Genomic DNA, 17,031 nt, shown 5'->3' with positions numbered 1-17,031 from the left:
TGATTGTTGCTGTCATGTGTTTTTGTTAGGCATGTTAACAATGTTATGTTATGTTTCCTGCAAGTTTGAGTTAATTGCTTGAGTATCTTTGAAGTTTGCTTTTTGGAAGGGGCCTTTTTTGCTATTTTAGAGTTTTAATAATTGTAGGTGCCTTCTTTTGATTTTGAATATATGCCTTTTTTGTAATGCAGTACTTCTGCTCTGCATTTAGATCCACCTTCCAGATTTGTCTTATTTTCTATTTTGATTAATATAATTGTGAAAGTTATTTTCTTATGTTAATCTTTGTGCAAAAACATTTTTGAAACGCATGTCACCTAGGCCTTTATTTTTTTTTAATGATGTGTCCTGAAAACGAATGTGTAAGATTATGTTGTTGTGATCCACGTATGCTATTTTGGTATCAGGCTTAATTGGACCTAGAGGGAAAAAAAAACATCCTTTCAATTTGGGTGAAATGATCTTCTCTGTGATATGCACTATAAATCAAAAACACAACGTCCTTCTAGAAACCTGTCGTCCACTAACGCCTCCCACCGTGACACATTAATTCGAACTTCCCGAATGCAGCCCATCCCAGGCCATGAATACGTAATGCCCCAAAATATGTCATATTCACACTGCATGATGTCCCGTTGTGAATAAATACAACATATCCATCAAGACATTGGCCAGTGAAACGGTAATCCGTTTCTATTGAAGCAGGTTGGAGACTGTTGGCTAACAAAAACGTGGAAAATATGGAATTTAGAATAGAGTGCAGACAAAGGTTCACCTATGTACGAGCAAACCACATTGTGGAAACAGCCGTTTCTGTAATTAGCAGCATGTGCTTTGCAGATAGGGATCTAAAAGCCTGTTAACTCCTGGTGCTAGATGAAAATCAACACACACTACAAGTCAAACTCAAGCATACAAATCACATCGTGCTTGGAGTAAAAGGTGAAATGACGGGAGTGAACTATTTTTCTTTTTGTCAGAATGGGGGAAGTTTCCATCATGAATCAAATGATGATAAGAGTAAATAAATGCGACAAAATGCCAGAGCATAGCATTTGTTCGTAAGTCAGTCCATTTATTAGCATGCCTGTTTCTACATTGATGGATGACAAATGATGTAAAATGGATTACAGGGGACAAGACTCAATCATTAAATCAGTATGTACAAAGGTTCACGATTTAATCTGGATTTGCAGCAAAATGGGTTTTTGCTCTGTATGCGTGTCAAGCCTCAACTAGACATGCTGTGATCATTTGTCTCTTTTTGGCTCCTATTGAGCTCTGATGGCTTCAGGTTGACGAATGGTGCTGGTGACTGATGACAAGCTATTAACCGCTGCTAACATGACGATAAAGTCAACAAATGTGCCCAGTGTTTTGCGGTCATGACAAATGTTGATATATCTTTAAGGGAAGACTGTCACAAATGAATAAAGGCTACAGGTAGGCCTTTGCACAAAGAGCTTTAGTTGGTCATGGATGCCAAATGCGCTGCTGACCCTACTATTGGAATATGACACTTTATGATGTAATTATAATCCTAAACAATCGAAATTTCATCCACATATTAGGGTCATCTACAGCCAGAATTTGTAGAGTAATCAAAATTTTATTTCTTATTTCAATAACTTTTAAGTAAAAATGCACTATACCCCCCTTTTTAAATCTAACATAATTTGGGGAAACCTTTTTTTTTAATTCCGTTATATTTTGATAAGTGCCTTAAAGGCTAACATTTGGCAAAGATATACTATTAGATTCCATAAGAGTTCTTGCAAATAGTCTGCAACATGTTTTACCGCAACTACTAAAATGCCCCAGAGAAACCATTGCTGCTCACATCCATCTGTTTGTATCTCTAAAGTGAAGGTGCGTGGAAAGAAATGGGCGACTATCAGACAAAACAGAAGGAGTAACAAAAGCTCGAGTCTAAACATTGCCTACCCATCCCTCCTTATTCACGACACACACCCTCAGCCCCTCCTTCCACCTGCCCCACCTCCCATTCTGTTATTGCTCCTTCTGCTCCTCATGTCTGTTAAGTCAGCATGACATTTTATGATGCCTGGATATTAAAAAGCAGTTTCTATTATGTGTGAGAGGGAAGTGGAAAGAGCCACGCTCATGCTAGGTAATTAGGGGAAGCAGGCAGGGGGATATTTATGAATGCATGGGGGGGAGACCAGGGGAATTGGTGTGTAATGTCCTGCTGTCAGTAACACTTTCTCTTTAACTCTGTACTGAACAGTATGGCTTCCTAAATGCTTTGGTTCATTTGTCTTAAGCGACGCTGCAGCAAATTGTTGCAGTGATCAATTTTATAAAATAAAGCAATGATGGATTTGATTTCACAAATGGACTAGAGCTGTATAAGATACTACAAATATAATTACTCTGAACTTCTGTGCAGAATAATGCTGCCTGGGGAAGTTGCTATATCCAGTATAAAGTCTAAACACCCCCGGTTCAAATGCCTTTTTTGTGATTGAAATAAAAAACATGACATAATTAAAAATCATGCCAAAATCTGTTCCACCAATAATATACCCTTTAACTTGCTTCGAGACACAATTAATAACAAACAAATAAAAAATATTTAACTTTTTACGAAAATAATTTTATTAACAAAATCATGGCAAGATTAAATAAAGACCCTCTTGTACTGGTGAAGTCTGCCTACAAGCTGTATGAGGTCAAAGTTGTATAAACAATTTAACCAAACCTTTTTCCCCAACGCAAGAAATGGGAACTCTTGTTTAATTTTTCAATTTGCCCAATGTATTCACATCCATTTGTCATTTGCATATTTGACCTTGTACAATCAGGGATGTGTTTTTTGGCTCAATGCAGCGATATTGCATCTTGCATTTAACATTCAACAATATTTCCAGCTGGGCCTCGCAGGCCCACAAGCTCAATAACACTTTGAGGGTTTGACAGAAGTGAGTGCAGTTGGTTCTGACACCTCTGGGACTTTGGGGCTTGCCTGGATCCGCACACCGGCGCAGGTCACTCTCAAATTTGTTGCTTTTCCTTCTTTCGTCAGCTCAGGGACAGAATGAAGCTTTAACCTCATCGCCTATCCAATGTGTCCCCAGGTAGCACTTCTGGATTTAGAACTGGGAAATTGCACTCGGAACATGAGCGGTGAGAAGGGACAGATGTGATTGTTTCACTTTAGCTATACTGTACGGTTTCATTTAGTTATAATTTACAGTGAGGCTATGTCGGTAAAGATGATATTCCTTGTGCCAAAAGCAATATACATTTTGACGTTGCGCAGGTTTTCTTCCACAAAGCACAATCTTTTCACTACAAATGGAGTTTTAAATTGTGGGAGGAAAAAAAATCAAGTATTTCTCTCCGCTGTCAAACGGCATCAGTCATAATACTACAAGGTGAAAAGGTGAATTATATTTTGTTGACAAACTAAATGTTTGAGTCACGAAAACGTATTCGCGTAAACTTCCTGGTGGCTGCAATATATCCCACTGTCACGTGAAGCTTTTTTTTACATTGCACGAGGCACTCTAAAAAGTCTACCCAAGTCCAAAGCCAAGTCTGACTTATACTGGCTAGCCTGAGTTTCTCCAAGTGCGTGCACTCATGGCTGACAATGAGGCGATCTAAAGCAACCAAACCAGTCAACTTTTATGAAGGAAGTATACTTTTTTTTTGTTTTGTTTATTTGACAGGGACAATGTACATCAATGAACATTTCTGTAGATACACCAGAATTAGCTAGGCAAGGTGTGTGAAGTGTCTTGCCCTAAGACACGACGACACATGGCTCGGACAGAGCTGGCTTTGAACCGCTGACCCTCCGGTTTCTCAACAACCCACTCTACTGCCTGAGCAATGGCCAACACCATTTTCAGGTGTAGGTATACGTGACTAACTAGCTAAAGACATATCACGGCTGCTCTAGAAAAACTGCTGATGGGAACTTTTATAGTATAATATTATTTTGAAATCATTAAGACATATCTCAGAAATCACTTAACAGGGTCTTTAAATGTATTGGCTTTTTTTTGAGTGGCTTGCATTGAAGCGCAAAAGTCTCCAACATGACAGGAGTCTCTCTGCCACCTGTCACGCTGTGGCTCAAAGGCAAATACTCAACGGAGCAGACCCCAGGCCATCTAGTCCTCTGTGTCTACTTCACAATCGGTCCTCTGTTCGCAACTTCGGGTGGGTCCAGCTCCTTCCATCCACATCGCTGTGAAAACAACCAAATCTCAACACACTCTCGCACTGGCTTAGCCATGTGTAAATAGTCCCGTACACATTCTCGGACCTACTTCTAAACCCATCACACACCGCGGCACAGCAGGATCTTTGGGGAACCTAACCCCATTCCTGCCACTTACCATTATGGTACTGCCTGTCTGCTCCATTGGAAACACGTGTGTGCTCCCATGCTCAATGCATTCATGCATGAACATGTGCGGCTGCCAAGGTATTCCCACTGTACCGCTGGGTGTGACTGTGCACACAAAGTCAACAATGTCACCGCGATAAACTGTCATCCCCTCAATCCCTGCCTTGATCTTTGCCAGCCACTCAAATATTAGATTACATCAGCATACATACTAAACTGGAAAATCTTTTGAGGTTAAAAACAAATCTACATTGAGCCGATGGTGGTTTACGAAAATCTCGATCCACATAAAACCTGAGTTTGTGGGCTGTCACTGTTACATGTCAAAATAGCAGATGGTGTTACACTCTTTGACTGTTTAACCAATAAAATGTTTATAAAACATAATTCCGGAAAAGGCACAATGGCGACTAAAATAGGATTCGGTAGAGTGCAGACATCTTGAACCTTGTGCATGCCTGTCTTACATTTGAAAAAGTTTGACGTACAGGTTCTGTTCCACTCCAATCAAGTAGGAGGCAGTAATCCACATTAAAATGAAATGAAAAATGTGACTCAAAAACAGATGGTGGAACTACTCCTGAAAATTAAGTTGCCCAAAAAAAAAACTGAAATAAATTTTGTCATGCCTGGCATTAAATACTAGTGTAACTTGCCTCGGTATTCACACCATAAACAAAGCTGGAGCCAGAGGGCAAAATGACTTCAATACATCACTGTTCTTTTAAGTCAAGACCCTTCATCCTACCACCCAACTTAACACTTCAGCCATGATAAATGGCAACAGCTTGTGTGGACCCCACCACCCCACCCTTTACTCCCATTGTATGCTATGATGCACAGGGAGTCTCCTAATGTGCAATGATGAAAATGTTCTGCCACCGTGACAAGGCAAAGTCTTCAGTTTAAGAGACCCGAGAGCCGACATATGGTTGAGCGTATCGCAGGCGACATTGACGCATGGCTTACCTCAAGAGGAGGTTCGTCCACACCACTCGCAAAGGCTTTCACATCCCGGGAAAAAAGCCCATTCATTCTGAAAGGAAACCAGCGTAAAACATGTTTTGGGTACGAGAGCATTACAGCGTGTGGTACTGAAAATCATACAAACATGCAAGAGTGAGTGTGAGCACGTAGCAGTTAGACCACACACATGCACATAAAAATAATCATGCGTCAGAATCTTAATCTACACTAACATTCACACATGCATAAACACACATTTGCCCACTTAAACATTCAAATAACGCAAAATGACTACCTCAGGCCAAGAAATACAGGCCCCACTCTGTTGTTGGATGGACCCTCCAGTGACAGAGCCTCAGTGTTTCCATGACTGGATGGACTCCTCAGAATTTATGTCTCTTTGATGATCTGTGGTAAGTGATATAATAATCATGCTGCCTCATGGTTGCCAGAACACTTGCCCATATTGGCGTGCCAGCTCTGTGCCCGCGGGGGGAACCTCTGCCAAATAAAAGCTTTCCGATTTCTGAAGGCAGGCATCGGTAATGAGGAGCAATGCCCTGCCAGGCACAACCACTAACACTCTCCCTACCACTCATTTAGGGGTTGCTCTCGAGCTATTTGGTACTTAACATCATGTTAAATAATTCATTTTACTTCAACTTAAATTTACATTTTGTCAGGAAACTATCATTTACAAGCAGGCTACATATGCATGGTTGTGTATTTTGTGCATGGATTATTTACAATTTCATGGAAAAGACAGAAAGTGTTCTGAAATTACCCATATCAGCTTCCTGGATATTCTGAACCATTCAAATTATGTACTACAGTACAAACCATCTTTCTAAAAGAGTAACCACTGTGGGCATGGTGAGGGCCAAACTCACTGGCTTTGGATGACGGCAAAGTTGCCAGTGTTTTGTTACATAGAAGACTACATTATAGAGAGCAAACAGTAGATCACAGTTGTATGCACTTTATGATGGGGAGCCACTTTTTTTTTACATTATAGAGAGCAAACAGCAGTTCACAGTTGTAAGCACTTTATAATGGAGAGACACCTTTTTTACTCCACGGATCGATAAACCACATCGGAGTCTTTCAGTCTATTGAGAATGAGAATATCTTGTCAGTCTTGAAGGAAAAGCTCATAGCTGAGTACATGGCACACATGAATGGCTGTATGTCCCTTGAGCTTTTTAGGTTAAGACAAATGATGAAAAAGGCTGAGGGCTGAGCTAACACTTAATAGCAAACACACAAGACAATACAAGAATTGATCATTTGTGCCATCAGAGATCAAAAGGCTTGTAAATCACCAGAGACCATGATACATCGGCTTCATTTTGAGACAATAAAGTAGATGTCAATTTAGAAAAAAAAAACTACAACCTGTGTTTTTTCATTAGTTTTGTTCCATACCTACTATTTTATAGCTAGACATAACGACTGAAAACAATATCTGACACACACACTCGCACACATATACACATGACATTTTTTTTTTTAAATCGCATTTCTCAGATTACGTTATTCCTTTTATCATCAAGATGACAGAAATTCTCAGAAGAAATTAAAACAATGATATTAATGAAGTTAGAAGTCTGTGCTGTGACTGTATAAGGTCGAAAACAAATAAATATGATTTGGCCTATCAGTCTCACAGCTACGACTGTTCCGTCATTCTTATTTCCTGCCTGGTAATAAGCACCTGAATGCATAAGAGATGTTGCTCAAGTTCTTCCTGTCTATATTAATGTTTTATTTAGTGTTTTATATTATCATAATCAAAGTCCCAATAAAAAATAGCAAAGCAGAATAAAATATACATATCAAGTGACAGCCTAGTTCCGTAACCTGTCCCACACAGAATCTTGATGTTATGTTAACAAATAAATTAGCATTTAAATAAGTCCTGCATTTTATCCTTCAAGGTTATGTTGTTATAGATATTAAATTAGAGTGGGCCTGCGTGTTTGGATGCTTGTGTCTGTTGGAGCTTGTAGGTGTGAGTCCGTGTGTATTTGTGTGTGCGTGTCTGTGTGTGGTCCGTACGCTGCCAACCGACAAGTCCCCCAGAGAGGTGTTAAAGCAGGTTTATTTTGGGCGGGTTTGGAAGAGAGCCCGATGGATATGTGCATGTTTCAATGTGTGTGGGTTACTGTGACTTCAAGCAAAGCTGACCGGACCTTACTACGGGGTTATAGTTTCTGGAGTTAAGTTGCCTTGTGTTTTCAAAAAGGCAGGTCCAGTGGCTTAGCTTGCTTTGGAAGATTAAGTTGGCTCATCTCCTAAAACGGCTGTTATAACAATTAAAATATGAGCTCTGATTGCACCAGTGCTACAGTCATTGTTGGAAGAGCAAACAATGACTCAACGCAAACAGCATCCCAAAGGGTGCCTCAGTGGGAAAATTCAAAACAGGGTTTTTGAAATTAAAACAAAGCTTCAGTGCTACCCCAAATGCAGTTGGTGAATATTTTTAAACTAGCACTTGAAATATATGTTCATTACAACAGTAAGATAGTTGGCAGAATACATTTTACATTTGTGAGGGTCCTTAAGAACTCTATATTATACTATACTCTTCATTAAAAAAGTACTGAAATTTGGTACAATTGATATGTTATGAACACAACATAAGTTGCAAAAGGTCGGTGATTATCATGTGATTTATTTGGGTAAAAAAAAAAATCACACAAAGTATTGGGATTGGAACTGGCAAGGATTATTATTGAATCAAATACATTTTTTATGTATCACCCATCTCTATGATTTGATTCCACTGGGTTGCATTAAAATCTACAAATGTTTTTTTGTTTTTGGCCACAGTTCATTGTAACATTGAGCCCTGGTTCATAGCATTTATTGTCGTATTTTCATCAACAAAAGGCCACAAAATAGTTGTATTAAAACTGTAACAGAAGGTCCAACCAACTGATGGCAGAAAATTGACACAACTTTGTTGTCACACAATGACGTGGCATTTATGTCAGCAGTACACATATTAGATCTATAAGTTGCCAACAAACAGTTGTTCTGGGCTCACCGAGTTTTAAACGCTAAGGTTCTAGGATTACCTTTAAAACAAGTGTAAACAAACATCCAGACTTTGATTCCAACAGTGAGTTTGCTCAGTGCAGGAGGGATTAATGATTGAAGGAATAGATTTGTTCATCCACTGATTGCATTTTTTGCATGCAAGGACATAAAGTGACAGCAATAAACCGTGAACCAGATTACTGCTGTCTACATGTATGATATTGTTTTCATCAAAAAAATACATGATATGTGAGCGACCGGGACGCAATGTACCCCTCCTTTCACCCCCAGCCTCATCCTACATGTGTTTGAATCAGCATAAGATAGTCCACAATTAATCTCAGAGGCAAACTAATCTCTCCTTTAATATAATTGATTCATGAACCTGCTCAAACCATGTTGTTTTTAATCTACCCCTCACCGGCTGAGCAGTCATAATAAAATGTGGATTAACTTGTAAACTGGATGTTTTCTCTCTCTCTATCTCTCTCTCTCTTTCTCTCTCTCTCTCTCTCTCTCTCTCTCTCTCTCTCTCTCTCTCTCTCTCTCTCTCTCTCTCTCTCGAATCTTAAGGCAGATCATGGCTCACAGTCGACAACAATAAATATGTATGCTAATTCACATCCTCATGAAGTATTAAAAAAAACACCCATGATATTACACATGCAAAAAAGCAAACAAACTCATATAAATGCATCCAGAGACATTCACATATAGTGCGTACCTCAGGCAGTTTACAAATTTATGTCATGTATAATAGATCCAGGCTGGTTTTCAAATTGGAAATTTGCACAAGGCATTTGGTCTGTTTCAATTTATCCCCAATCAAAAGTAATGTAATTCCTTTTTGTAAATTAATTGCATTCATTCTAGCTTAAATATCATTTTATGCTAAGAGACCATACAAAGTGCAGCACAGATAACTGAAGAAAAAAACAACCCTTAAAACACAATTTAGAAAACAATTTTCCAAAGAAAAGGAAAAAACATTTTTAATTCAGTATTGTGCATAGTGGCAAACATAAGGCACAGGGGGCAGATCTGGCCTAACTAAAAACTAAAAAGGCCAAACTAAAAATAATTTTACCACCAAGTACGCCATTTTACCAGAAGGCTGAAATGTTATGGAATTGTGATCTTGTTTGATTGAGTATGTTTAGCAAAAATAAAATTCAGTGTCAGTAGGACGTTTGTTTTTATATACAGCCGCTCCTTCACTCTTCAGTCAGTATATGCTTTGATTTTCTGCATTGTGTTCCATACCACAAGATACAGAATAATTTCATAAGACATAAATAAAATAATCTGGCATCCATGGTTGAGAAGGACAAGAACAGCATTATATTCACGTGTCTACTACGTGTCATCGCTCCCTCTAGAAAAGACGCTACTTTTGAGATTCTACGAAAAAGTGTAAGGTGAAAAGGTGGATAACATCAACCATGTTATGGTGAACCTCCAACCTTTAAAGTATGGGTGGGGTTGGGTGAACTGATATACTGTAGATTGCGTGTAGCTGCAATGATTGAAGCCATGTGAATGTGGTGGTCTGGCCCATTAATCCATCAGAAATCAGACCACACTTCACATCACCATTTGCACATTCCAACGCTCACTGATCCATCACAGGCAAAGACAACCTGGAAGCACTCAGACCCCAAAGTAAACCATTTCCTGAAGCCCTATACCTCCACCCATGGCCCGAGCCAGACATTTATTTGTTTTGCATTGCTATCCTGCGTAGTTTGGGTCATTGCAAAAACTAACTAGGGAATTTACAGGGCCAGGTTTCAAAGTCTGGGTGCATAGCGGGGCCGTCTGATATGTTCTCGTGGGTTTGGGACAGGAAGTAAAGATTTACAAATGGACTGGAGTTTTCTTGAAGACTTGCCAATGTTAGGTGGGCTGCTGTTATTCCAAAGGAAGAAAAAATCCTTCCCCACCCTACAGACGCATATCCTGTACGTCCATATTCACGACACGTTATGACGGGAAACACTCCGTACAAAAAGTCAGCCTTAAGATCTTTACATCCTCCTGGTACAAAAAAAGGGTGGGCATATATCAGTGCAAACCATCTCAGCCACATATTTTATTCAGCTACGTTGTTGTAGATGCGAATGGGAGTTGTCTAATCAAATAGAATATCTCTAGTTGTTTTTTTTTTTTTTTTGTTTCCTAACTAAAACTAATAAATAAATAAAAAAGGAATTTAGGAATTTAGCAAATTCAAAATCAAATTTTAGGGAGTGTAGACAGGCAACAAATGACGATTTTTATTTTCTCAACGTGGAGGACACTTTGCATGATTAGATTAAAAAATATGTATATTTTACATTTCATATTATTGTGACTTTAGACATGTTATTTCCTAGGGATGCAAACGGCAGTGATTTCAAAGAATGGCCCAGAACGTATTTTTGATTCACCATTACTGACATTTTCTTTTGTTGCATTTCAGCGACAAGATATCTTTGCAACAAATGAATATGATACATATATCAAAATGACTCAGCCATGTTTTGGGCATTCAATATGGGTTACTGTGATATTGTGTCTTTTTTAAGGGTACATTTTTTTCTACTGCAAAATTACAGAAGAAAATAATTGTAATAATGTTATTCTATAAGTACTGTTTTTAATGCTAATGTGCTTGAGGTGAGGAAAAGGGCTGGCCACACTGCTTCCCTTTTGTATTTATATTCACCTCTCTACCCGAATGTTTCCCACTCACTTGAGTCTCACACACACACACACACACACACACACACACCCTCGATCCCTCAAGTTCACTCTTACACATGCACGTGCACACACACGCACAAAAAGTAAAAGAGGACTTGAAAGACCTGTTTCAGGTGTTTGAACTCATCATTACCAACTCCAGCCTGGGGATCTGCTCTACTTGACAGTCTTGTTGATAGATTGTAATTGTGCAGTGGCAATTGATTGACTGGCCCTCACTTGGCGTAATATGCATTTATTGGAGGTTACAGGTAAAGGGAACAGCAGTAATGACTTTCCTCCGTGTCCTTTGGCAAATGACCCTGGCGAAACAGCCTTCTTTACAAGCTCTGATGGACACTTTGCAATATTCAACGAGGGGCAGGATATTTTTGCATTTCACTCTGAGATGTAACTGCTGACAAAGCAAGAAAATCTTCAGTTTCCCTTTTAATCAAATTTCAATTATTCCTACGGCAAAGAGGTAACACTCGTTTTGGTTGTCTATGTGTTCGTTATTTTCCTCCAGTAGCTGCAGGTAATTAATCATCCATACGTTTTTAAACATCTCCTCAGTCAGTACTTTGTCGCCTGGGTGTGTGAGTGACTACCAGCGAAATAAATAAATGACATATTCCAAAGTGCGGAAAATACACATATGGCGTCTTCTTTGAAAACGTGGTGCATTTGAAGCGGAAGCGGAAAAGAAAAAAGGGATATCATGAATGGAAGTGGAAAAGAAAAAAGGGATATCATGAATGGCGAGTGACTTGGAATGTTTAAGTGCAGCTAACGAAGTTGTAGAAAAAGAAATGTGCGGTAGTGGGTCAACTGTTTATTTTCTTTTTTGTTTTTTATACTTTTTTTTTTTTTTTAACAAGCCAGGAACATAAAGAGGGGGAAATACACTTCCTAAGCCAAATCAGTTTGGAACAACTATGAAATAGTGCCTGCATTAGCAATTTTTTTGCGTCGGTTATGTGTCTAAGAATATTCGAAGACAAATATAAGTAAAGAGTTAAGGTTTAAAATTTTTTTAATCATAAGCAAGCGCTAGCCAGCCTGAGTTGGAGGATGTTGAGAGGGCATTAAGGTCACGAGATGAAAAGATCAAACCACATGTCACATTAAATATCTGGAACACTTGTGGATTATGTTCATACCATATACAAAAAAAAACATATAGTGCATATTGTATGGCGAGGACATTTTGCACACATCATCATTCTTTTGTTACAAGGAGCAAGGGTGCTTAGAATGGATCTAAATCCAGAAACCAAAAACCTGTGAGTCTGAGATGTTTGTATAACACTAAAATGGTTATATTTTATCTTTATAATGAGTTTGAGCAGCGTTGACCATGATCCCTGATTAATATTATACTAACACAAACGTATAAATGGTGTCTGGTTATTGTATTAAGCCTCGGCCTCCTGCTCTCTTTACTGGTCCCAGAGGAGGATGGGCATTGAGTACTAATTGGTTCCACAGCGAACCATAACAGGCACCCCACCTAAGAATGCCCGCCTTGATTTCTTTTTTTTTTACAGGACTCTAACGAGTGTTTTGCAAACAAAATAAAGGGGTTGATAAGAGGTCGAGTAGGCAATTGATGCGGTTACTAAGTGGTTAATTTGCATTCTTTGAGAATATTCAATAAGGGGAGATGGTGAGTAAATTGGCCAGTGTTTGGGGGATTATGGTCATAAATGAAAACATAAACTCAGATACACATTTAATGAGGGATAGGCTTAATTTGGCGAATCTTACAGTTGTATAGGCTTTCACTTTAGTCAATTTTCATACATGTCACAATATGGCAAAAAAAAACATTCACCATGTTTGTACTTTACATTAGGGTTGCGGGATACCAAATATTACATAGCAATGAAACTGCTGCCCCTGTTTCATCTGCTTCTCACTACTGTGGTTGTTCTTTACTCCGTTGTCATTTGAGGAGCCAACTGCTAAAATCCCTGTCAGGAGTGAAAGAGTGCTTCCTATTCCAGTCCCCTGTGGCAAATTTCCTAATACATACATATAAATTGTGAGATCATTTTCATCCGATGTCTCCCTGGGGGGGAATCTGTTATTATAGCTTTCGTCACAAGCATGCAAGTGTGATGAGTCTGGTTTTTAAAACTGTACAGTAAATATGCACAATAAGACAGATTGATACTGGCGTGTGCACCGGTCTTTTTCACTGTCTGACATCAAATATAAAATAAGTCATTTAAAATTTTCAGCGTGTAAATCTTTGTGAAGACACACAGGCCTTAACTGGAAATGTAACGTAGCATTGACAAACTTGCCAGTAATGCTCGGTTCAGAGTTGCGTGCTTAAACAATCCACCAATTAAAATTAAACTTCCCAACTCTAGGAGGAGCCTGGAGCAAAAAAAAAAAAAAGAAGTTACCCCTTACTGCTACTTTAAAAAGAGAACACGGGGACAAGTTACAGCGTAATGGGACATTCCAGGCAAAAGACAAAACGGTCACATTACGACATACAGTAGACCCTCCATTCAGCCTCTGAGATTTGGTAATTTTGGAGTCACTTGTGTATTGTTTAATCAGCAGCGTTATCATCACCACTAGTCCTCCTCCCCTTCACAGCAAAAGTGCTGAAGCAGGTGAATTACTAGGCAGAACTTCACAGTCCTCTGGTGCATCTGTCAATTGTGCTACTCGGCTGAATCCACAACCCCTCGGTAACCTTTTATGACCACCTCGCTCGCAATATTGCCCCTAAAAATACATGTACCTTGCAAACGCAGCTCTACCATCGGTATTTATTTTGGATGCCTCATATATTGAGCCCTAATTCTGAAATTAATTATGTTTATTGCTTTTGCACGGCGATGATGCGAGACCATGTTGGTGGTTGGCGAATCATTCGGGGCAATAGCCTCATCTAATGGGGCTATAATGCAGGCTTGATTGGCTCGATCTGTTGGGGGGAAATGATGGCCCCTCCACGGCCCCTCCGGCCACAGCGCCTCAGGTTTATATCAGAGAATGTGTTGCATAATTTCCACTTGTTTTACATGGCTGACCTACAGGATGATGTCTTTATTGCAGTTAGATAATCATAAGGCTTCTGATCCTTAAAATCATCCCCTGATTCTAGTAATGGGAAAAAAAATTGACTTGTCATTCTATGCTTGTCACATGTGTATTAGAAAACTACTTGGGCAGACATGATCGGGGAATACGGCAGGAAAATTTCCACTGTGTAAAGTGATGTTCCATCGACAGTGCACTTAACCCTCGAGCAGTGTAGATAAACATGAAATGGCTCCTTTATTCCATTTTGTTTTATTCCTTTATTCGTGCACGCCGCTCTCAGAGGAGCACTGGCATCGATTGCTGATTTAATGAAAGCGGTCCTTCCTCTCCACCATTCCTCACTCTTCCTCCTCCTCCTCCAGGTCTGCTTAAAATGCCTCTGTTAATCAGATTTCTGTTAAAAGCTGTAAATAGAACCAGAGTTGTGGTGGTGAGAGAAACTCTCGCTCACTCCTCTTGACAAAGTCTTCTTTCTGTGATTTGGGTTTATTTTTCCTCTTTGACACTAACCAAAAAAAATTGGATAGACACTTACAGTATCCTTAAGGGATCATCTCTCACTGTTGTGTATTAGTTTGGTGAATTTTGATTGACACTGTCAAAGAAGTAGAATATTTATGGTAGTGGTATGGATAAATAATTATTTTAATCAAGACATACATTTGCAAAATAATGTCATTTTAATTTATAGATAAGAACATGTTTTCTTACATAAGCAGCTCTTCCATTTTTCTTTTTTGTAGGTCTAATCATCACATTGTTTCTGATGAATAGCCAGGCAAACTGATCACGCACTACATTACAAAAACTCTTAATTAGCAGGCGCTTCCTCAATCAAGCATCTAAATTACATTTGTACAGTCCAGTGATTACTGACCAAGGCGGATTCTTGAGCTGCGTAGAATAGGCGAGGCCAATAAATGGCCCCATCCAATGAGTGACCACTCAGTGAATGAATCATGTCCCAATAATTAAATTGTATGGCATAGTAGAGTGTTAAGTTTAGTGGATGCGCATTGAGCTGCTCTGACTTCTCAATTGGCTTTTAAAGAAATTAAGGGATGGATTTGGACAATAATTACTCTTTTCCGGATCATTTATTCCATCTAACACCACCACTCTTCTTCTTTTGCCTCTCCCAGTTCCTCTACAGACTTTAATCACTTGGAAACACTTACAATGTAGTGTCAACCAGTCATTCACTCAATAACTGAAACTTGATTATGTCAGCAACAACAAATGTCACAAACAAATGTTTGTTTGTTTATTGTGTACATATGATCATACTTAAAATGTAAAAATAGCCGCAAGCAAGGAGTGTATGTTTTCATTGTTTGTTGTTGGCAGGATTGAGCAAAAGCTACTTAATTGATCTCCACAAAACTCTGTACAGGGGTGCGGTGCATGAGCCAAGGAAAGAACATTAAATTTTGGTGAGGATCCAAGAGAGTTCTTTGTGACTCATACATTCATCTTAATTATAAAAATTCCAGCATGTGCAGGAGATTTGATATCTGGGAATGTGTAGAATTTGTTGGTGATCAGTCCTTGGCGAAGTCAGTGCTCTACTCAGAGTCGAATAATGTAGTTTTTTTGTTTTGCTGTTCTAACAATAACTGCTTTTTTGTTTTGTATAATTTAAATGGGTTTTCCTGATCAATCAGTAGGATATAAGCCATAAGAATCAGTCAAATCTGAAGAAGAATACCGTCGCAATTTTGTGGTAGAGTTCTCAACACTCTGCAGAAATTACCCATAAAGACATCCTGGAAAGGAAAAAAGAAACAGTTATTTCCACTCCTCAATACAGTAGATATCAAAAAAATCGGCTTCCTGAAGTCAAGTAGCCTTATGATAGACGAGCACTTCTTTGCACGAGGCCGCTGTATTGTGCATGCTGTGAAGTTTATTTTATAGTGTCCATGATAGATGTTGTTTAGAGCGATTTAAGCGGCCCTTATGCTGGTGTCAGCATCTGACCCCTCCGCAGTGGTAAAGCTATCAGTAAGAGAGAGCCCAACCAGAAGTGAAATATGGAGGGAGGGACAAGTGTGCCAGATAAACTCCTGCATATTGGGCACCCGCCAATTGTGGGACGGGAAAGCGTTCACTCTTATCTACATAAAACTTGGGAAGTCGGCTGGTCGGGGGATTGGGTGGAGGGAGCAGTTAAATATCTCCCAGAGATGAGTTAAAATGAGGTTTTACAGGTGGTCAAAAAGAGGACTAAGCATAAACCAAATCTTCATTATAGCTGAAGTAAAGTGGCTAATTAAATAATAGCATGTGTCCCATTATTGTATTGTATGCATGTATGACTGTCCAGTCAAAAATACATGTGACATTGTCAAATATTAGAAACAAGTCAACTCCTTTAATATAGCACCATAAAAATAATTCTGCAGATGCAATTTAAATGGATACCTAACCATCGAGAGTAATCTTGTTGTGACATAATGACTTCTCAAGTGAACATCAAGTTTAACAATTCAGTTTTGCCCAACTTTAGAGTTGTATTTTTCTCCCAAAATGTGCTGTTATATTCACAGTAGATACGATTTCAGCAGAGAATGTAAACTGTAAAGGCTATAGAATTCTTACAAACCCAGTGGGACGCAAAGGCTACCGACTCAATCTCTCCTGCAAGCTCTCTAATACAGACACTGCCCCAAATGAGTAGTTGGTGTTGTTATGTGAAATTGAGACTTATTGGTTGTAATCAGGAAATGCGACAGGCCAGCTTCTCCTCAGGGGCAGGTCACCTCTAATCCCCAACCCTCTTCCTGTTCTCATACTCTGTTTTATTTCACATTACTGTCCACACCCACAAGACTCGTCATCTGTCG

At 39.1% G+C, this 17,031-nt stretch overlaps 1 long non-coding RNA gene across 1 annotated transcript; it reads right to left on the bottom strand.

The window, feature by feature from the left end:
• Positions 1-5,341: 5,341 nt before the first annotated feature.
• LOC148400678 (uncharacterized) lies at positions 5,342-6,509 on the bottom strand. The gene is made up of 3 exons (XR_015857457.1): positions 6,412-6,509; positions 5,643-5,755; positions 5,342-5,417 (listed from the first exon to the last, which is right to left on the bottom strand). It is a non-coding gene; the product is annotated as an uncharacterized LOC148400678 (long non-coding RNA).
• Between the last annotated feature and the right edge of the window lie 10,522 nt (positions 6,510-17,031).

This window comes from Syngnathus floridae, chromosome 3, assembly GCF_059516105.1.
Source record: "Syngnathus floridae isolate MCC-2025c chromosome 3, RoL_Sflo_1.0, whole genome shotgun sequence".
NCBI classification, from domain to species: Eukaryota; Metazoa; Chordata; class Actinopteri; order Syngnathiformes; family Syngnathidae; genus Syngnathus; species Syngnathus floridae.
This window is presented reverse-complemented; position numbering and strand designations above follow the sequence as displayed.